Source organism: Myotis nattereri (assembly GCF_964212035.1).
Source record: "Myotis nattereri genome assembly, chromosome: 8".
Classification (NCBI taxonomy): Eukaryota; Metazoa; Chordata; class Mammalia; order Chiroptera; family Vespertilionidae; genus Myotis; species Myotis nattereri.
The window spans coordinates 56,649,167-56,671,048 of NC_138083.1; the positions used below are offsets into that span (position 1 = coordinate 56,649,167).

The 21,882-nt window shown below is 42.5% G+C and overlaps 1 protein-coding gene across 1 annotated transcript in view; it reads right to left on the reverse strand.

The window, feature by feature from the left end:
* COLEC12 (collectin subfamily member 12) overlaps positions 1–21,882 on the reverse strand; it is a 179,735-nt gene that overhangs the window by 78,244 nt on the left and 79,609 nt on the right. The window lies entirely within an intron of this gene.

Here is a 21,882-nt window from a genome sequence, read left to right on the forward strand (position 1 = left end):
AAAAGGCTACACCAGGATGATGAAATGCAAGAGGCTAAAGGTTCAAATCAAAACCTGCCATGCACCTCTGCCTGTGTTCTCCGAAGGCCGAACCACCCAGAGGGCTGGACGGAAAGGCGGGAGTGAGTTTTCTATACCCAGTGGGCCTCTGGCAGACGACCGTGCAATACTCGGACTGCTCTAGAGCCAGCTCCGAGGTGAAGCTTTTCCTTTGGTGAGATTGTGTCCACTTTCCTGGGGTATTCCCTAGGTTCTGCATTTCTCTGAAAAGACAGGGAGACTCCCCATTCTCCGCCCAGCTTGTACAGTTTGTCCTCTAGGTTCTTTACTTCACATCATTAGCCTCCATCACTCCTCAGGCTATGTTTGCAGGCAGGCCTGTCCTCGGAACAGGCCACCTTGGAACCCCCGACCTTTGAACATGCCACCAACTTTTGACCATCCTTAGTAGATACCATTTCCTTAGAGCAGTGAGGTCCAGGCATTTGAACATATATCCTCCAATTTCCTTATTTATTCTTCGTTACCATATATATTATCTACACAGGATACTATCATTGCTAAGTAGTTCAAGACACAAAATGTAGAGTGAGATTTATCATAACAATTTTACATGTAAGTTTTCATCCATGCTCCCCAGTGACATTTCAATAATTTTGAGGGCATTTTTTTAGTTTTGAGTTTTTTTTGGCCAACTGCTTAGCACATCAAATTAGATTGTCACTGTTTCTACCTTGTAATACTGTAACCTTATAATGTGGTCGGCAAACGTTTTGCATAGAAGTAGCAGAAGTGCTGCCTCTTCCATTTTTGTCTGTTTGGTTTTCTTGAGGACTGCATTGTTAGAGCACTACCTTTAATCCAAGGTTTCTTTAGAGCAGCGGTCGCCAAACTTTCGGACCTCACGGACCACCAGTGGTTGGCGACTGCTGCGAGGAGTCTTTAAAGTCACGTGTCCATTTCATGAAGGTTAATACTGGCAAATTCACTTAACCAGTATAAGAAACCAGGCACGGAATATTTCCTGACTTTGAATTTGAGAACGTGGAGGCAAAAGACTGAAGACCGACCCATTCGTTCATTTAGGGCTAACACCATGTCGCCCTGTCAGGAAAAAAATATGGAGGGTTTCAGGGCTGCCAGAAAAATGATAGTTTCACAGCTGATTCCACATCTATATCCTTTCTCCTTTAGAGCACTTTCAACCAAGAAAAGAGAAGTTACAGACACTAAATATGCCCAAATACCTTAAATGCCTCCAAAGGCCATATACCTAACTTTTTAGGATTAAAAAACAAAACAAAACAGCAGAGACTCTTTCCTCCCCAGGCACTTCAGCGACGCGTGGGGACGCTGGGAAAGGGATGTGCTGCCCCTGCCATTAGCTCACACTGCCGCTCATTCAGCAACATCTACAATCTTAACCCTTCAGTAAATTCATTTTGTCACCCCATTCTGGGTTTGAGAAATTTAGAGCTGCTACATACATTTTCAATCTCAAGGGTCACAATTTCTAGTTTTAGAGGAATGTTGCTACTTTATCCAAGACAAGCAACTACCATCAAGATGAAAGGAGCTAGCAGCAAATTCCCCTTTCCACCCACCTCTATGGTGAGAACACGTCAGCATATTTCTCAGGTGTTGCCAGCGAAGACTTTTCTCTGATGCTTGGAAACAACCAGCCCTTCTGACCCAGGTCTCATCTCTGTGCGTGAGCCTCTCTCTGAGGCAGAAGCAGGTCTGGTATTGGGAAGGGGCTGGGGAAGGGGTGGGCAGCTGACTGTAGCTGGGCCAGTTACAGGAAAAATCTCACCATGGGAAAAGAAGATTCAAACTGTGAAAGAGTTAGATGAGCTGGCTCACCATCAATTAACTCTAAGTTAGCTTATACACAGAACTATTTGACTCAGTGGCATCCATAATGAAGTTTAAAGGCAATAATTATATTAAAAATATATAAAGAAAATTAACGTTGGAGCCAGCTGAAAGTATGGATTGAAACATATGAAGTCTCCAGTTTTCCTGGGGAGGAATCTGAGCCTTGGGGCGCGGTTACGGTGTGTTGGCCAGGTTTAAGCCTCAGACTGATGAAAGGACAGGGTCCTCTCAGTGCCACGTGCAAGTCCCAGCTGGAGGGCAGGGCCCTCCCGGCACAATGATAGCCAATGGCTGTGGTTGTAAGCTTGAACCTATGGTCCGAACACGTGGCCCCACGTGCCTTGTGATAGAGTTCGGGTGCATGTAGTTGAGTGAGGTTGAAACTCACAAGAATGCTGTAAACAACGTGATCACGCCCCTACTTTGCCTCATGGCATCTGCTATAAAATAAAGACACGGCTTGTGGGTGCTGTCGTTGTCTCCTCATCAGGGAGGCAGCGTCCCACCGAGACCCAGCTATTATTCTCTTGTCTGTCTTTCCTTAATCCTTTCACCCCCACTCGGGATCACCCTTGGTCGTGCTGGCGTGGCACACTGAGCCAAAAGGTTTGACTTCAAGTCCCACATGCTGCCTCCTTTTGTGCTATTTGGAGGCATTTATATACTGATTCTAAGTGCCCATGGACTTTAATACAAGAAGGAAAGAAGGAATTAAAAGCTGGTCTATATGTGGTATTCAGACCTAAGTCCTAACCTAAACATACCCAAATTCCTCTGATCTTGTTACCAATTTAAGACAAAAGAATAGGCCCAGAAAAATGCCAAGCCTTTCAGCATGTCAGGGCCACTAGGCTACTTTACCAGCAATGCAAGGCGCTGCTTATGAAAAGCAAAGCAATGCCCTGGTCTGCCTGGTTAGTGTGGCTCAGTGGTTGAGCATCAACGTATGGACCAGGAGGTCATGGTTCAATTCCCGGTCAGGGCACATGCCCGGGTTGTGGGTTCAATCCCCAGTAAGGGGCATGTAGGAGGCAGCCAATCAATTATTCTGTCTCATCACTGATGTTTCTACTTCTCTCCCCATCTCCCTTTCTCTCTGAAATCAATAACAATATGTATCTTTACAAAGTGCCCTGGCCAAGTAGCTCAGTTGGTTAGAGCGCTGTCATGATATGCCAAGTTTGCAGTTTCGATCCCCTAGTCAGAATCAACCAATAGACCTTGCCAGTGTGGCTCAGTGGAAAAATAAACAAATGGGACTACATCAAACTGAAAAGCTTCTGCACAGCAAAGGAAACAAGCATAAAAATGAAAAGGGAACCCTCTGTATGGGAAAATGTATTTGCCAATGATATATCTGATAAGGGGTTAATTTCCAAAATATATAAAGTACTCATACAACTCAACAAAAGGAAGACAAATAATCCAATTTAAAAATGGGCAGACAACCTGAATAAACACTTTTCCAAGGAGGACATACAAATGGCCAAGTGACATGAAATAATGCTCAACATCATTAATGATCAGAGAGATGCAAATTAAAACCACGTCACACCTGCCAGAATGGTTATCATCAATAAATCAATTAACAATGAGTGCTGGTGTGAAGAAAAAGGAATCCTTGTCCACTGTTGGTGGGAATGTAGACTGGTACAACCACTATGGAAAACAGTGTGGAGTTTCCTAAAAACATTTAAAAAACATTAAAAATATTTGACCCAGTGATCCCACTTCTAGGAATATATCCTAAGAAGCTTGAAACAACAATCAGAAAGAATATATGCACTCCTATGTTCAAAGCAGTGCTATTTACAATAGCTCAGATCTGGAAACAGCCCAAGTGCCCATCAGTAGACAAGTGGATAAAAAAGCTGTGGTACATTTATACCATGGAATACTATGCGGCAATAAAAAAGAAGGATCTCATACCCTTGGAGACAGCATGAAGGGACCTGAAAATTATTATGCTAAGTGAAACAAGCCAGTCAGAGAAAGACAAGTATCACATGATCTCACTTAAATGTGGAATCTAATGAACAAAATAAACTGATGAACAAAACAGACCTAGACACATTGAAGCACGTAACAGATTGATGTATTTCAGAGGGAAGAGAGAGGCGGGAAGAGATTAACCAAAGAATTTATATGCATATATGCATAACCCATGGACCCAGACAATAGTGTGGTGAGGGCCTGGGGAGGATGTGGGAGTGGGGTGGAGAGGGTCAATGAGGAGTAGGGGAAGGGGACATCTGTAATACTTTCAACAATAAATACAAATTATAAAAAAATTAAAAACAACCAACCAAAAGCCCAAACCTGAATTGCCATCCCAGATTATGCACCATGGATTCTGAGGTTGAAAACATTTTCTATCCTGCTTGTCTCAGGCCAAGCAGCTACTTGATGGACCTAACTTTAGATGATTGTGGGGGGTGAGGGGGGACCACAACAAGCATTAGAGACCTGGTGTGTAGGGCAGGGAAGTGGCCAGGGGAGTGGCTCACTCGAAAGGGCGCTTCTCCTCACTCCCTGGTGGGCATTCTGCCCCCCTGCGTGGGCTGCTTCTGCTAGCTGGAGTCCTGTCTTATCAAACCAGCCCAGTGGCAGGCCATGCTCTGCCATCCATGTCATGGCATCCACTAATTTACACATCCATTTAGCAAAAATTTATTGAGCTCCTCCTAAGGGTCAGGCCCTGGGGATACACAGGAGTTGGACACATAGGGTCTCTGCCTTCATTTGGAGCCCTCTCTGCGTCTCTCTGGCAGGTTGTTTGCTTGAGTTTTAGTTCTGGTTAGAATGCAGGTGCTGTAGGGCAGAGCTGTACTTCATTCTCTTAGAGCTTTTAACTTCAGGCGGATGCTGAGTGCTTGGAAGGATTTGGTCCCCACTCCGGACCCGGGTAGAGGCGTGTGAGCATCATGGTGGAGCACTGGGGAAATTAACTTCCATCTGTTTCACAGTTTTCTTGGGACTAGCTCAGCCTATAACAAACCCCATCCTTGGCTTAATCCTTAGTCAGCCCTTGTTAAAGGGTGCCAGAGTCTATGGACATTCCCAGGACACAGCTTCAGCAAGGACTTCCAGCTTTCTCTTAATAGAAACAGCTCACCCTTTCCATCTCCCTGTGTGTCTCGGTAGTGCTAGTGAGAATGAAACTGCAGACAGTGGCCAGTGGGTATCCAGAAGATGGGAAAGGTCCAGGGAAAATCTGGGACATCTCTGGGTACTGGATAGTGAAGCGCCGGTGCCCTCTAAAAGCGAAGCAACTTCTAGTCCCCATCATGCCAATTGTGCGTTCAACAGTTTACAGTGTAAACGGATCCTTTTTGTCTGCCATAAGTTCACGCACTTGGAATGACCAGTAATGTATACTTAAACGTGTAATAAAACTTAAGGGGAAAGAGGGTCCGGGGAGTGCAGGGGAAGTGAGCTATTACTCCTCCGGCATGGAAAGACCCTTGTGTTTCATGTATGATTTGACCATGTTTCAGGAAAGCAATTTTTGCTTGAAATGGCACATTTCCTTTCTTCTTTATTAGGCTTCCTGGAGGGTTACTTCACCCCAGGTACTTTCTTACACTGAGTAGTATTTCAGCTGTATCGTGCAAACCCAGAGATCTCACAGAGGTCTCCGTAATACTTGGTATGTCACTAATTGTCAACAACTGGCAGGCTGTGGTTCTGGAATCCTGGGATGCATAGCTGAATCTGTGATGGATGTTTCTAACCGCCGGAATGTGTCTTCAATCATCGCAGAAACGCCTGCGCGCAGGGCTGTCGGTTGTGCAATGTAAGACATGACTGACGTGTTTCTAACGATGGGCACTTGTGCCAATATTTATTATTGTTCTGGTAACATTTACTATTTTGGAGAATTTGTTGTTCTGTTTTAAGAAATAACAATTTGAGGGGTTTTTGTTGTTGTTGCTGATTTTTAAGAAGTAGCCCGATTAAATCCTCTTTAGTTTTGGAGCAAGGCAGCATCTGGGAACATATGGTTTGAGCTTCCTGGAAAAGAAACTTTCCTTATTTTGTTTAGATGCATTCTTTACCCCTAGTGAAACCAAGACTAGATTAGTAAGTGGAATTTTATTTCCTTGGGACTTATCTACATGGGAACATCAATCTCGTTAGAGCCATGGAAGGGCTAATGGAATGTAACACATGAACGCCTTCTGATCATGACCTAGCAATTCTCACCTAGGAACTGCACATACCATTTTCAGTACTATCTGCATTCAGGCTTGCTTCAACCTGCCCGGTATTTAGGTGTCCAAAATTAGTTATTCATGAGCAAAACCAAATATTTTTATTTGCATACCAGTGCCTCAGATCTGTAACTGTCCATATTGGCTGGTCTTTTAAATAATTCCTCTGTAACATCTCCAGCAACTCTTGTTACTCAAAGCAAAGCAGTTACATTGGCTTCCTTACAGGGATTTAACCCTAATTCCAAGGGAAACAGACCAGGTTTTCAAAAAGCCAAACAGTCCTTGGCTCCTTGAGTTGCTCATGAAAGTACAATTATCATCAACAAAAAATACACTTTCTGGTTGTTACCAAGGACGTGTCCTGTGTCCTGTGATCGTCTTGGGCTCAGAGCCTCTGGGTGTACAGGCAGGGCCGGTGCCAGCACTGGCCTGAGGTCCACAATGCATCCTCCTGGCATCTCGGCGTTCCTGTTTACGAAGTTGGGCAGTTTTATCCCTTAGAGATACTCTCCCAAGTACAGCAGGCCTTCTAATAAGGTCCCTTTGTTCAATGTCATTTTCGTTATTATGTTGATGATTAAAAAAAAAAAAAAGATTCCTGGCCAAGGCCACTGTCTGTGTGGAGTCTGCATGTGGAACCCACGTCTGCGTGGGTTTTCTCCAAGTGCTCTGGTTTCCTCCTACACCCCAAAGACGTGCACGTGAGGTTAACTGGTGTGTCTCTATTGTCCCAGTCTGAGTGAGTGTAGGTGTGTGTGTGAGTGGCCCTCTGATAGAAGGGTGTCCTGTCCAGGGCGGGTTCCTCCTTGTGCCCTGAGATGCCAGGATAGGGTCCTACCACCTGGGACCCTGAACTGAAATAAGCAGGTTGAAAATTCATTATCTTGTTTTTATTAATCTTTCTCAAATGTATGTATAACTCACATTTATTTCAATGTTTAATATTATAAGTGTTTGGGGTCTTTATTTAGAATTTTGATGATGCTTCTGTGACCAGAAATATGCTAGAGTTACTGAACACTTGTTTCTATCAATTAGCCTATAGTAAAATTGGTTTCCTTCTACATCATTTTGCTTAGTCACAGTTTCCAAGAACCTATTGACAATGCTAACTGAGGACTTACTGTACCCAAAGGGAATGTGCTCAAACATTTGCTTTAATATAATTCTTAGGGACGTGGCAGGGGCCACAATGTGTTACATGAGACTTCATAGCAGGCTTCAAGCCCTATTTCCTCAGGGCCCAGGGAAGGACAGGAAGGCTGAAAACAAGCTGTGGTACAGGATAACCTGGAACTCAGAGGGTCTGAGAGGGCCTGAGGGGAAGCTTGTGGAGGTGTTAACACGGCTCTGACAAAGACCTCCATTCTAAGGCATTAGAAAGAGCTGTGCACCAGAAGGCGCAATTAAAACACTCTGAGTCAAACTGTGGCATTACCACAGTTGACGGTTTCCTTACCTGTGCATTGAGTGTTTGGGTATATTCAACAGCCTTTAGAACAGTGGTTCTCAACCTTGGCTGCACATGAGAATCACCTGGGAATCTTTTTAAAATCCTGATTTCTGGGCCTCATCCTCCGGAAATTCTGTTTCTTTGTTATGGGGTGGGGCCACAACATTAGTAACAAAGAAACAGAATTTCTGGAGGGTGAGGCCCAGATATCAGGATTTTACAAAGATTCCCAGGTGATTCTCATGTGCAGCCAAGGTTGAGAACCACTGCTTTAGAACCAACTTCCAGTTCTCATTTGTGTGATTCTATAATTTATTCTACTCAGAATTATATCCTAGCAGACGATGATAGAGCAAAACTGCAATATAACGGTATAAAAGAGGGGACTTATGACAGTTCACCGTGGCAGATGGCACAAAGGCTAACCAGAAGTGAGGTGAGGAGGTCATTTCCCTGGTCTCCTCTACTGCAGTTAGGAAATCTGGCAGAGATCTAAAAGATCCAGAAGTCTTGCCCTTGGAAATATTCAACCTTCACATGATAAAGGGTTTTAGCAGCAGCTGAGTTAGGGCTATCTCTAAGGCTGGTATAAGGATCCTACCTACCACCCAACCTGGATGGCAATAGAAGCTTGTTCCTTGTTTGCAGGTGTATGTTTGGGAGCCTCTCTGTGGGTCAGGCATGTGCACAGAAGCAGGGAGCACATACACTGGGCACGAATTGATAACGCAGCCATGGCCTAGGTTAACGGTTTGGGAGATAGTCTAAAGTGTTTCACAGGACTTGTCCGAAGGTGTCCATGCTCCTGACACTGAGCCATCTATATTCACTTCTCCTTCAAGGGTTAAATTTCTCTGACCTTCAAAAGAGGTTTTTGTCTTCCCATGTTAGCTCTCAGAAGAACGTTAGTCCTACTGAGAGGACTTTTAAATATTTGGTTCTTAAGGACTAGACTTTAAGAGACAAGGGCGAAGAGATCTGTGACCAGCTTATGAAAGACCCTGAAGCAAGAAGTGCAAACCAGAGCAAGTGCGACAAGATGTGATAGAAAGGACTCCGACTCGACCAGAGCTCCACTGGCGAAGGGCATCAAGTCCTTGGTGAGACAGACTGGTAACAAAATAGCTGAACCCACTTTATCTTCATTATGGTTTAGTGGGTGTTCATGGGAAACGGAAAACTGTATAAAGTCCTTACTGGCCACAGGGCGTCTTTTTATCACCCCCACGAAATCCCTTTGTTGTCTTCATACCGACCCTGGGTTAAAAAACAACAAACCTTTTGGGTTCTGTTATAAAGAGATATGTGAATTGGGTGAACATGAGGTGACCATAAAGACAAGATTGTGATGGCCAGAATGGAAAAATCCAGGCTAGCAGTGCCCATCGGCCACCACCACCCGCTCCAGTACCCAGAATACAGACAGCACTGGGTGTGCGAACACTACCGATACCCACTCACTAGTACATGCGTAAAAGAACAGTACGCTAAGCAAACAGTGTCTGGCTGGTGGCAATTGTTTTCCTTTCAGTGACATTTTACCATCCAATCTTCTGAAAAGAAGGCTTTGACAGAAAACACATCAATCTAATTCCTTTCAACCTAAAAGAAGCGGAGTTCATTATTACAGTTGTGTTGCCATTATCTAACCAAAGTGGAGAGTGGAGGAAACTATCTGGTTTGAGCAAAAGTAAGGGAAAAGTTATCCTTTCCAATCTACAGTGCCCACCCTGGCCTCTGCAGCCCATTTCACCAGGTCAGTGGGCACCTGAAGCCAAGTGAGCCTGGAACAGGGATGTCTCCATTCTGTTCTCACAGGCCAATGGTATGTACGGGAGAGGTTTTCTTTTGCTTCTGGAATTGGAAGAACTCCAAGATTCAACCCAGGGCACCTTCCTTTTTCTCCCAAATGTATTCCTGGTTTGTTTGTGTGTTTGTTTAAGGGAAAATGAGAATAGCGAAACCACCTGAAAATTAGCACGAAATGGAAATTCTGATGCCTTCATCTTCGCACTGGCAGCACCAGCACACCAGGGTAACTGCGTAGCGGTGCTGTCTGTACCACAGTGATGAAGGAAAGCACTGCTAGATGAACTTTGGTGACTTCTTTTGATTCCACAAAATCTGTTTACTCTCTTGAGCTGGAATAATTCCTGTGGCTTTGTTTGTTTATTGGCAATTGTTTTTCAAAGTGAGAAAAAAATGTAGCAAAAAATGATAAAACAGAAATATTATTCCTTTCCCTGCTATTTACAAGACACTAAAATAAGTTAAAATTTACTCTAACAATACAGAATCCCACAGTACCATTTCATATGTTTAAAGATATTACCAGTGTGATAGAAATTTATGGGGAACTGGTTTATGGTGTTGTAAACCAAGGCTTTTTTGACCAAGTCATGAACTCATGTTACCAAATAAAACAAAATGTTCAAAAGACAGGATGGAGCCACATATAAAAATGGGACTAAGGACGAGGCTGTATGAATTGAATGCAAAATTAGCTACCCCTACACAGGCTGATCCATGTACGGCCAATACCAATGATGCACTGACATGCAACAATGGGGACTTCTGGTTTATCTTCCCATCTCTCTCCCCGCCCCATCCCATTCCCTTCTGGCTCCCTCAGTTGGGCTTCTGATCCTTTGGCTTTGTCCTCTTCTCTGGCTCCCTGCTTGCCCCTTGGACTAGAATGGGACACTGGCCTGGCCTTTAATGCTCTCTAGGGCTGGCTTGCCCCTGTCTTTGGTTCATCTTTCTCTTGTCTCTCTGAGTAGTCACTTCCCTACTCAGTGCGGGACTCTAGGCCTCAAGTTTAGTTCTGGCCATCTGACTGAGCCACATCTGCCCTGCATTAATGTTGAGATGCAATCTGAGAGATGTCCATCCAAACTCCTTTCAAAGAACTTTCCTTGAGTTGTCTCTAGGGACATAAAATATGAAAAACGTCAGAGAAAGAAATGGTTTCTAAAAGTCTTAATTTAAAAGGGAGTATATGAGTTAGAGTTCTCCAGAGGAACAGAACCAATAGGATGCATAGGAATTGGCTCACAGAATTTTGGAGACTGAGAAGTCCCAAGACCTGCATTCAGCAAGCTCGAGACCCAGAAGAGCCAAAAGTTTAGTTTTAGTCCAAAAGTCAGCAGGCTTAAGATCCAAGGAGAGCCAGTATTTCAATTGAGTCTGAAGGCAGGAAAAAAAAAAATGTCTCAGCTAAAACAAGCAAGAACAGGAGGGCCTTACTGGGGGAGGGTCAGCCTTTTTGTTCTATTCAGGTCTTCAATGAATTCTAGGAGGCTCACCCACATTAGGGAGGGCAATCTGCTTTCTGCAATCTACTGATTTATGTGGTAATCTCATCCAGAAATGTCCGCAAAAACACACCCAGAATAATATTTGACCAACTGTCTGGGCACCCATGGCCCAGTCAAGTTGACACATAAAATTATGAAATCAGGAATGATGTCAGAGATTAGAGGAAGCAATGAGACTGCAATGTATCAATCCTGGCTACACATCAGAATCACCTCGGGACTTTAAAAATAGCTTCCTGGGCCCCATCCCAGGCCAATTAGCAGAATCTTTGTAGGGTGGAGCCTGACTTATGCTTTAAAAGCTCCCCAGATGATTCTGAAGTGTAGTTAAAATTGAGAAGCTCTCCCTAACTGGTTTGGCTCAATGGATAGAGCATTGGCCTGGGGACTCAAGGGTCCCAGGTTCGATTCCGGTCAAGGGCATGTACCTTGGTTGCAGGCACATACCTAATAGGGAGTGTGCAGGAGGCACCTGATCGATGTTTCTCTCTCATCGATGTTTCTAACTCTCTATCCCTCTCCCTTCCTCTCTGTAAGAAATCAATAAAATATATTAAAAAAAATTGAGAAGCTCTGGACTAGAAGGAAAGAATACAATAAATGTTCAGATGTCCAGACAAATAATGATGAACAGAAGGAATTGGTTGCTGATGTTAACCTAGAAAATGAATTTTTTGTAGGTTTTTTGTTGTTAATCCTCACCTGAGAATATTTTTCCACTGATTTTTAGAAAGAGCAGAAGAGGGAGGGAGAGACAGAGAAACACTGATGTGAGAGAGACACATAGATTGGTCGCCTCCCACACAAGCCTGCAACTGACGTACATGCCCTTAACTGGAATCAACACCAGGTCCCTTCAGTCTGCAGGCGGACGCTCTATCCACTGAACCAAACTGGCGCAAGCATATCAAACTCCCGGGTGGCGGGCCGCATTTAAACAAGGCATGCGGACCGCCGGCCGAGACTTTTACATGCATGGCTTGGAAATTTATTAAAAGGTCAGTACAGTGTTGCACCCCTGATGGAATACCAGCAAATGTTGGTCTCTTCCTCCAAACTCTGCAGGCATCAAGTAGTATTAAAATTTGAGAACCATAGTCATAGCCGGTTTGGCTCAGTGGATAGAGCCTCAGCCTGCAGACCAAAAGGTCCAGGGTTTGATCCCAATCATGGGCATGTACCTTCATTGCAGGCTCCTCGGGCCTGGACCCTGGCCCTGGTCAGAGGCAAACCAATCCATGTGTTTCTCTCACATTGATATTTCTCTTTGTCTTTCCCTCTCTCTTCCACTCTCCCTTAAAAAAAAAAAAAATCAATGGTAAAATATCCTCAGTTGAGGATTAACAAAAAAATAAAATAAAGTTTGAGAATCAGAAACATTCTCATTTTACATGTAACCCTATGTATGTTTTCAATAAATAATATATCTCATACTGAACTTCCTTTAGCTGTCATTCTTTTAATCACTATCTTGTACCAAAAATTCATGTAGTTCATAAACAGAAAATAAGTTGTCATATTTTGAATGTGGAAAGGAGTGAATGAAGGATTAAACTTGAATTATTCATAGATGTCTCAAAGTTGAAACTCTCCAAGGAATTCAAGTATTGTCAAATATCAATAAAACAAAAAAATTGGAAAATTAAAAGAGAAGAAGAAAAGATATTTAAGGTTAAATCAAATTTCAGAGACAGTAAATAGGTCTAAACTCATTCATGTGTACAGAAATCCTTAAGGAATACTTTTGCCGCAACTTATTTCAGACTAAAATAGGGATTAAAATGCCTGACTCCAGACATCACTGTGGTCCACAATTATCAGCTTATTAATCTTAGATAGGTCAATGTTTTTCACAACTGAAAGAATATTATCTGGATATTATGCCTGCAGATAAATGTTTAGGCTCTAAAAGATGTGCCCCCGTCCCCCAAAATACAAGTGTTCTTAGAAAGAGTGCCAAAGAGTTGCTTTACTTACAATTTTGTATGTATTTATTCACTTATGGAATCAGCCTATTATGTCATGGGCACACTTTATATAGGAATACTGAACATAGTAACATTGTGGACTCGTTCACTAATTTGCTCCAAAAGGTAGTTATTCATTTCCTACTGTAAGTATAGGGCTCCCCTCTGTGCAGTTATAACTACATTTCTACACATAACTAAAAAAAGAAAAAAATGAATAAATTTTGCCTGACTTAAAATTGATTTGGAGTGGCATGGGATTTACTGGTTATGAACATGCAAAAGAAGCAGGAAAGACAATCTCTGTGCTGGCTGAGTTCACAAGATGACTGAAGCATGTGGTAGGAGAAAAATGTGGGCATAACTGGCCTCAAATCCTGGCTCTGCCAATTACTAGCTGTGTGATCTGGAACAAGTTACTTAATTTCTCTGAACTTCAGTTCTCACCTCTGTAAATCAGGGTTAATAACACCCTCTCTGTAATGTTATTCTGAGGATTAGGTGAAATTATGCATAAAGTGCCAAGCATATGGTAGACACTTTTCCTCTTACATAAATCCTAAAAACAAATGTTTCCTGCAGGTGGTTTGGTGTCCTTCTGGTTTAAGCGGTGCCTCATGTTCATAAAACCTTGAGCCTATAAAACCAAACTGATTAAAATGAAAGCTCCAGGACTTCCACTTCCAGGAAGTGGACATACTTTCCCCCATTTCTCTGCTAAGTATAACTAAAACCCTGGACATCAGATCTAGAACAAACATGAGACTCTGAAAGGTGAAGAGAAGAATGCAGACGAGCTAGAGATCTCAGGACCCATGAAACAACACGGTGAGTTGTTCTTATTTCTTTTTGTCTCATGTATCCCACACTTAGACTTGAAGAAGCCAGCAACCTGCGTACCGACAAAAGATGAAAAAAGTATCCCCAAAAGCATGCGCTCTCAAGGGAAGAGGCAGCCTAACAAGATAATCAACTTTTAAATAAACAATTCTGTGCTACAGCCAAATGCCACACGAAAAATTGTGAACCAACTTCCACCCGTGCCAGCAAAGCCGAGGTGGGGAGCCTAGAGGTCCACCCTCGTAAAGCTGTAATGAGGTGACTCAACATCCACACTGGGGTAGTGTCAGAGAACGCCTAGTGGAGAATCAGGACTTTCGCCACAACCTAGCAATAACAAGGCCAACCCCACTGCGGTGTTAAAGGAGACCAGGTGGAGAGCTGGAACTTGCACCCCTGCCCAGAAATGATGCTTAATAGGGAGCATGATGATAACGAGCAATAATGACACCCCTCAAGTGTCAGTGAAGGCCAAGTGGGGGACCTGGACTTTTGTCTCCACCTAAGCAGCAATGAGGCGGTGCCCTCTCCTTCTCTGCCAAAGTTCTTTAAAAAACTCAACAGCAAAAAAAATCAAGTGATCCAATTAGAGCATGGGCAAAAGACATGAAGAGACATGTCACCAAAGAAGATAGACAGATGGCAAATAAGCAAATGAAAAGATATCTAACATCATCATCATTCAAGTAATAAAATTAAAACCACCATACACCTATCAGAATAGCTAAAATAAAATAAAAATAGTAACACCACCAAAAGCTGGTGAGAACATGGAGAAACCAGATCACTCATACATTGCTGGTGGGAGTGTAAAATGGTGCAGCCAAATAGTCTGGAAATTTCTTAAACAGCTAAACATACAACAGTTCTATCCCCCAGCAATAACTGTAGTCCTGGGCATTTGTCCTAGAGAGAGGAGGATGTATGTTCAACCAAAAATCTGTATACAAATGTCTATATTAGCTTTATTCATAATACGCTCAAACTGGAAACAACCCAGATGTCCTTCAATGGACGAATGGTAAAACAAATTGTGAAATATCTGTGCCATGGAATACTACTCACCCATAAAAATTATATTCAGTACGGAGGGAAAAGACAACCAAGAAATACAACATTTCGTTTATACAACATTCTTAAATGACAAAATGATAGAAATGGGCAAGAGATTAGAGAAGGTGGAGGGGAGGGAAGTTAGTGAAGCTCTCTATATAAGGAAGCTCTCTATATAAGGTTCCTACCACTGCAGGAACCTTGTGATAAAAAAATTTTTTTTGTATCTTGATTCTACCAATGCCAATACCCTGGTGGTGATATCGTACTATATATAGTTCTGCAAGATTTTACCATTGGAGGAAACTGGGTGAAGGGCACACGGGATCAATCTGTATTATTTCTTACAACTGCATGTGAATGAATGTACAATGATTTCAAAACAAATTTTAATTGAATGCTCCAGAGGGGACTTGCAAACTAGTAAAAGAAAGTAAGCAAAATAAAACAAGCAAACTGAAACCAAACTCTTATGGAAACACAAACCTTTAAAGATAGAAGAGTCCTTAACTATCAACTTGTTTGACTTCTTAATCTGAACTTGGGAATTGGAGGTGTAGAAGTGGAGTGACTTGCCCAAGGACAGACTGGAGACCTGGGACTCTGACCTCCGAACAGTCTTGGACCCAGACATCCAGCCTGCAGGCCGCAGCAAACAGATGTACTCACTACCCTCTAGAGCAGGGGTGGGCAAACTTTTTGACTCGAGGGCCACAATGGGTTCTTAAACTGGACCGGAGGGCCGGAACAAAAGCATGGATGGAGTGTTTGTGTGAACTAATATAAATTCAAAGTAAACATCATTACATAAAAGGGTACGGTCTTTTTTTTTTTTTAGTTTTATTCATTTCAAACGGGCCGGATCCGGCCTGCAGGCTGTAGTTTGCCCACAGCTGCTCTAGAGCCCTAGGAGGGAATGCAGAAACTACTTCACTATCTGAGCAGAGGATATTTCACAAAGATTATTTCACTGCTTTGCACCTAGCAAAGCTACAGTCACAAAGATGAGAGAGTAGCCTCGATTTTCAAAGGTTGAATTCAACATGTATTTGTACAACCTTGGAACAAAGTGATTACTTATGATAATTCCTCTAGAATGACATATACTGTAGAGACAAGATGAGAGCAATAGTCATTGGCATGAAGCTTTACAGTTTATTAACACTTATATGTCATTATGTTACTTGATCATAGCAATGATTCTGTGTGATGTATTACTCCCATCTCCATTTATGGACAAGGCGTCTAAGGCTCTCAAGAAAGCTAAATGACCAACCAACCCCAAGTCAGAAAATTAGTAAATAGCAGAACGAGAGCTGCTACCTAGGTTTTCTATCTTCTGGCACTGCTGCCTTTTCCTCATATTGTTGTGATATTCTGAGAGGAGAGAGGAGCTAAATCACTATAATTCCTGGCTGTGAATTGCACTCTCTAGCCACCAAGTTAGTCCTAACCCTACCACCCCTGTCCCAGACCTTCTCTGCACTGCCAAACATTTGCACAACATACTCTTATATTTTGTGGCTAACTGAATTAAAATTATTTGTAGGACTGTCTTATACTAATCTTTGTACCCCCTATAATAGATAGGGGGTGACTTATTTGTACAAGTTGCCTCTCTTGTCCTACACATACACTGGGGCTGTCTTATCTGGTGCTTCTTTGAAATGTAAAGGCTTCTGAATTTAGACATCTAGAAGCTCCTAAAAGGCACTGGCAAGCAGGTCTGTGCCACCAGAGAAAAGGAACTATCTTGTTGGGAACTAAAAGGAATTGAATAAACGTACAGCTTTTCTGACTAAATGTACAATAACATGAGGTTTATTCCGTTGCCTGTCACAGTGACATATGAACCAAATTACAATGCAATGCAATTGTCTTTCTTCAATTATTCAATCCTGTGATATAAAATATATTAGGCTTAAAGTAAGTCAGACTGAAGTAAAACAAATGAGAAATGAGAATCAATAGCACTAGTTCCTGGTCAGGCTACTGATTTTCACTGCCCTCAAATGAATTATCATCACGCTAGTAGATGGGGGTGAAATATTTGTGGAGAGATGACTTTTAAACCTCTTTGTCTGGATCCTCCAGTTTCTATTTTCTTCAAGAAACCCAAAGGCCCAACAGATCAAAATTCAAGCCTGACATGTTACGTGTGTTGAACCACAAAAAATTTCAGTTTGGGAACTGATCCATCTAAATGCAAGAGCAAACTGAAAACAGCAAAGACCAGCCAGGAACATCCAGTGAAGTACTTATCACATGCTGACTGTTGTAGGTGACTGAAACATTAAACAGAACTGGGTTCTATGAGATTATCTGATGTGGAGGAAAGAAAGAAGACAAAGATGAGTCAGGCCAGAAGAGATGTATAGGCGAGTCACTGCCAGGCCTCTCTAAATGTTCTCTCAACATTTAGGTTAAATGTCTCATTTTTATAGAGAAATCCCACTACTTATTGAAGGTGGTGTCTGTGCCTCCTCTCTGGTGGGGAACCTCTTCCACCAAGAGCAGGGAGGTCAGATCAAGTTTCCATCCACACGATGAGACTTTGAGACTCTTCTAGGTCCGACTGTGCTCCCTCACAAGGCAGGTACACTGTTCATGTGCGTCTCTGGAGGGGTGATGGGGAAGCACCAGTTCCAGGGGATATTGAGGTCTGATAGGTCTCTGTACTTAAAAGGTGGATTGTTGTTTTTTTTAAGTAATATTAAAGAGGAGACCTGTCTTGCCGTGCATTCTGGACAGCATGAGATGAAGTTTGGCAAACTAAGGGGGAGAGAGGGGGTCGAAAAGAGGAAGTAGGAGGGGGGAGAAATTCCAGGCAGAGGGTTCAGAACGTACAAGAGCATAGCTGTGTGAGAAATCATGCCAGGTTTAAAGAACAGCAGTCTGTAAGAGTGATTTATTCATTTTATATATATTTGTTGAGCACCTGGACCAGCCATTGTTCTAAGGGTTATAATGGTTCCCGACCTAGACAAGGTCCCTACCCCTATAGATTTGCCTCTGACATGGGCATAAAGGGGTAAAGAGGAGACATACACTAAACAAATAAAGTAACATAAAACTATCAGACAGTTATCAGTACTATGCAGAGAATCAAAGTGGCTGCTTTTAGATTGGGTCCTCAGGGAAGGCAGGGGGTGATTACTGGAGATCTGAGTGACAAGCAGTCAGTCATACCAAGAACACTGGAGACAGAGAGTAGCTAGTGCAAAGGTTCTAATGCAAGAAGGAGCTTGAGAGGAGAAAGCGGGCCAGCGTGGAAGTGGGGAAGGGATGTGGAGCTAGGAAATGTGTCCTGTAGCCAATAGCAGAGATACTGCTTACATCTAAATGGGAAAATGGAAGAATTTCTTAATGTGGCTTCTGCCTCAACAAAACTCCAAATAATTTTTCCTGGTTTTTGTGACATCTATAGATGTGAGATTTTGATCTACCCAAATTATTGCCTGTCCTCTTCACCATCATCCTGGCTCCCCTTCCCCCAGAACATGGCCACAGATGAGCCATGTTCCCAAGGCCATTGTCAACATGTCTGTCCAGTGACGTGAGCAGAGACCGTTCTTGCCCTACTTTCTGGCCAGGAAGAAATGATGGTGGAAAGCAAACATGGTAGAGGTGCTGAAATGCTGGAGCCAGGTTCATTACTATCAGCATCAGAAGCACGATTTAAAAAGGAGAAATTTCATTTCTAAGGCCTGTTGCTGTCAGCAAGTTCCATGAAACATTGGCCATTGCTGTAGCAACTGATTTCACATGCATCAGGAGAAATCCTAACAGTATATTAGTTGTCCCTGGAGACAGAGCTGAAACTTCCTGCGATTAGAGTGTTCCCCATTTCCTCTAATGATGCCGGCGCTACCCTGACCTTTTTCCTTTCTCCAACCACTCTGGCTTATTCAGTCTTCTGAGGCCCCTATTTTTGTCCCTGAAGAAGATGGGTCCTACCCTATATAACCAAGCTATTTGTATGTAGTTCTGAGCTTTCAAGGCCAAGAAACTGGGAGCTGGGGATGAAGAAATGGGGGAGGAGGGTCAGACAGCAAGAATCACAGGGTTCAGAGTTTGAAGTTCTGGGCTTGGGCACCAGCAATACCAGTTAGCCATGTGATCCTTAAGCAACTTACTTAACCTCTCTGTACTTCTGTTTCCCCATCTGAAAAATGGTGCTGTTAACAATACTCTCTCTCATGAAATCAGCAGGTGGAACAAAGTAATAGGTGTGAAAATACCTTGTAAGTAAAAGATCCACACAAACACCTGTAGGAGATAAACATCCAAAATAACGATTATGTTTTAAAAGTCTATCATGGTCTTCAGCTTATATTAAGGAATTCACCTTATAGTAAGGAATTCATGGAGGCCATCCCTAGAAATATACAGCTAATCTATTCTGCTCTGACCTCTGCCACCGTTAGTAGCCATGTGATCTGGGACACTTAACCATTCAGAGCCTCAGCTTCCTCACTGACAGAACAAAGATAATACCCAAGAGTTGATGTAGGGATCAGATATTATAGAAGCATTCCTCAGAGATATGGCAGGTTTGGCGCCAGCGCATTGCAAATAAAGCGAGTATCGCAATAAAGCCAGTCATATTTTTTGACAGTGGAGGGGCTTGCCTTCAATTTGTAAAAAATGCAACATCTGTGAATCTTAATAGAATGAGGTGCAATAGAATGAGGGATGCATGAATCTTAAAATTCTTTGGAAAAGATCTAATAAATGTAGAAATATACATTTGAATATCCTCATAGTTTTAGATCAGTGGTTCTCAACCTTCCTAATGCCGTGACCCTTTAATACAGTTCCTCATGTTGTGGTGACCCCCAACCATAAAATTATTTTCGTTGCTACTTCATAACTGTAATTTTGCTACTGTAAACAATATGTAATTATATATGTGTTTTCTGATGGTCTTAGGCGACCCCTGTGAAAGGGTCATTCGACCCCCCAAAGGGGTCGCGACCCACAGGTTGAGAACCGCTGTTTTAGATCATTGTGGAATCATAATTTGAGTTTGAGGTCAAAATTTTTCCATCAAAAGTTTGCCATCAACAATCTTTATATGGAAAGAACGCTGAAATGAACTTCAGTTGAATATCTACCTTTTCAAGGAAGGTGCAGAGTGAGATAAAAATAATCCCCTTTTTGTAGATATGCTAAGTGCCTGTGGTAAATTAAAAATGACCACAGATTCTTGGCATTCCTCCCACTGAGAGGTGAAGTCTATAATCCCTTCCCTTGAATCTGCAGGGTCAGGGTAAGGGTGTCCCTGAAAACATTACCAACAGAATATGGCAGAAAGGAAGTTGCCATGCCAACTTCCAAGCTCAGCCTTGGACTTCTACCTCCTGACTCTTGAAGACTTGTTCGTGGAGCCCTGAGCCACTATGTAAGAAGTCTCGCTACCCTGAGGCTCCCATGTTATGAAGAAGCCCAAGCTGATCATTTGGAGAGACCATAGGAGAGAGTTGCTTATCTACCCATAGGGCCTTCTAGTTCTCCGCCATTGCTGTCACCCCAGCCGAGCCCCAGGATGGTAGTGCAGAGGTGAGCTGTACCTACTGTCTGAATCCTTAACTCACAGGTTCCAGAGATATAAGAATAATAAACTGCTTTAAGCCACAACATTGTAGAGTAGTTGGTTTCTCCGCAATAAACAACTAGAAAATCACCCAAACATGAATGATAAAATATTTATGGAAATTTATAAGACTGTGTCACTGAAATAAAATTTCAGTCCAAAGTTGCTTCAGTGTCAGAACAGGAAAACATTTTCCTATGGCTAGCTGCTAGTTAGTGTCTGAGAAATTATGGCAAATTGGAATGATTTCTCAGTACTTCCAAGTACACTGAAATAGGGGAAAGCCTCGTTAAGTTTTATAAAGCAACAAAATCTATAGAGGCTAAATCTCTTCTGCATAATACAACAGAAAAAGTCTAAAACTCTAATAGAAACCCTCAAAAAGTTTTGGGGTGAGGGGAAGAGATTCTGGATTACCCCCAAGGTCCAGGTTAAACTCATTATTAGATAACTTAAAGACTGTATAAATACAGTACCATTTACTCAAAATCATGTAGACCACTAAAGACAAATTACTTCTAGAACACATTTGGCAAATAATTGTGCAACTCCATAAGAGATAATTTTAAAAGATTCAGACAAACAAATATGCTAAACTCATTTGCATTGTACCTAATTTGAATTGTCTGCATATTATGATGTTTTGACATCTTAAAAAAACCTTTCTAGCTGGAGAGAGACTGCCCCTCCTGGGGCTGGCCAATTCTTAGATAGCGAAGGGACCTGCTGTGCGCATGCCTTTAAGATGCAATCTAACCATTCCAGACCTCCTCTATCTGGTCCTTACACCCCAGGAGGCAATATTTCTCTATCTTTATTATCCCAGGACCATGTACCAGGCAACTAGAGGTCACCCCAAAGCCCAAAGCCCTTTGAAATTATTCAAACTAGTGGATCCTAAACTATTCTGTCATGCCTTGCCTTTCCCCACCGAAATCCCAATAAAGGCCATGGCCTTGTTTGACCATACCATAGCCAACGTGGGCATTCTTAGAACACCACTCAGAGGATTATATGTTCAAAGACTTAGCTGAAGTCAACAATAGCTGGTGGGGACTTGGGGTGGGTCAGGTGAGGCTAGTTTACTGACCGTGGGAGCATACAGAGGCTTTTCTCTGCGTCCTGACTGGAACCCTCATGTCTGCAGCCTGGTTTGCAAGTGCAGAGGGGTCAGCAAGTCTCCCATAATGGTTAGAAAACTACCCAGAAAACCTGTACTGTGAAGGGAGGACAGAGATGTCATCTCATTATAAAGGAAAAGAGGCAAGGAAGCACAGGAAAAGAGAATCTCAGCTACTTAATTCCCAAATTCCGTTTCTCCTGTAGTCTAGCAGAAGAAAAGTTGCATGGCTTTCTAAGTACCCACTTCAATTAGTTCTTATAAATAAAATATCGAAATGGTTGTGTAGTTTTAGAAAGCATACAAAGGTTTAAGTTGAAATGGGCTACATAGCTTCTGAAAGTGAAGCCTGTCTCTATTGCTGAGTTAGGAAAACTATGTTAAAAAAGGTGATAAGCATATACTTCAATAGAAATACAAGATGAAATTCAACCTTCTTGC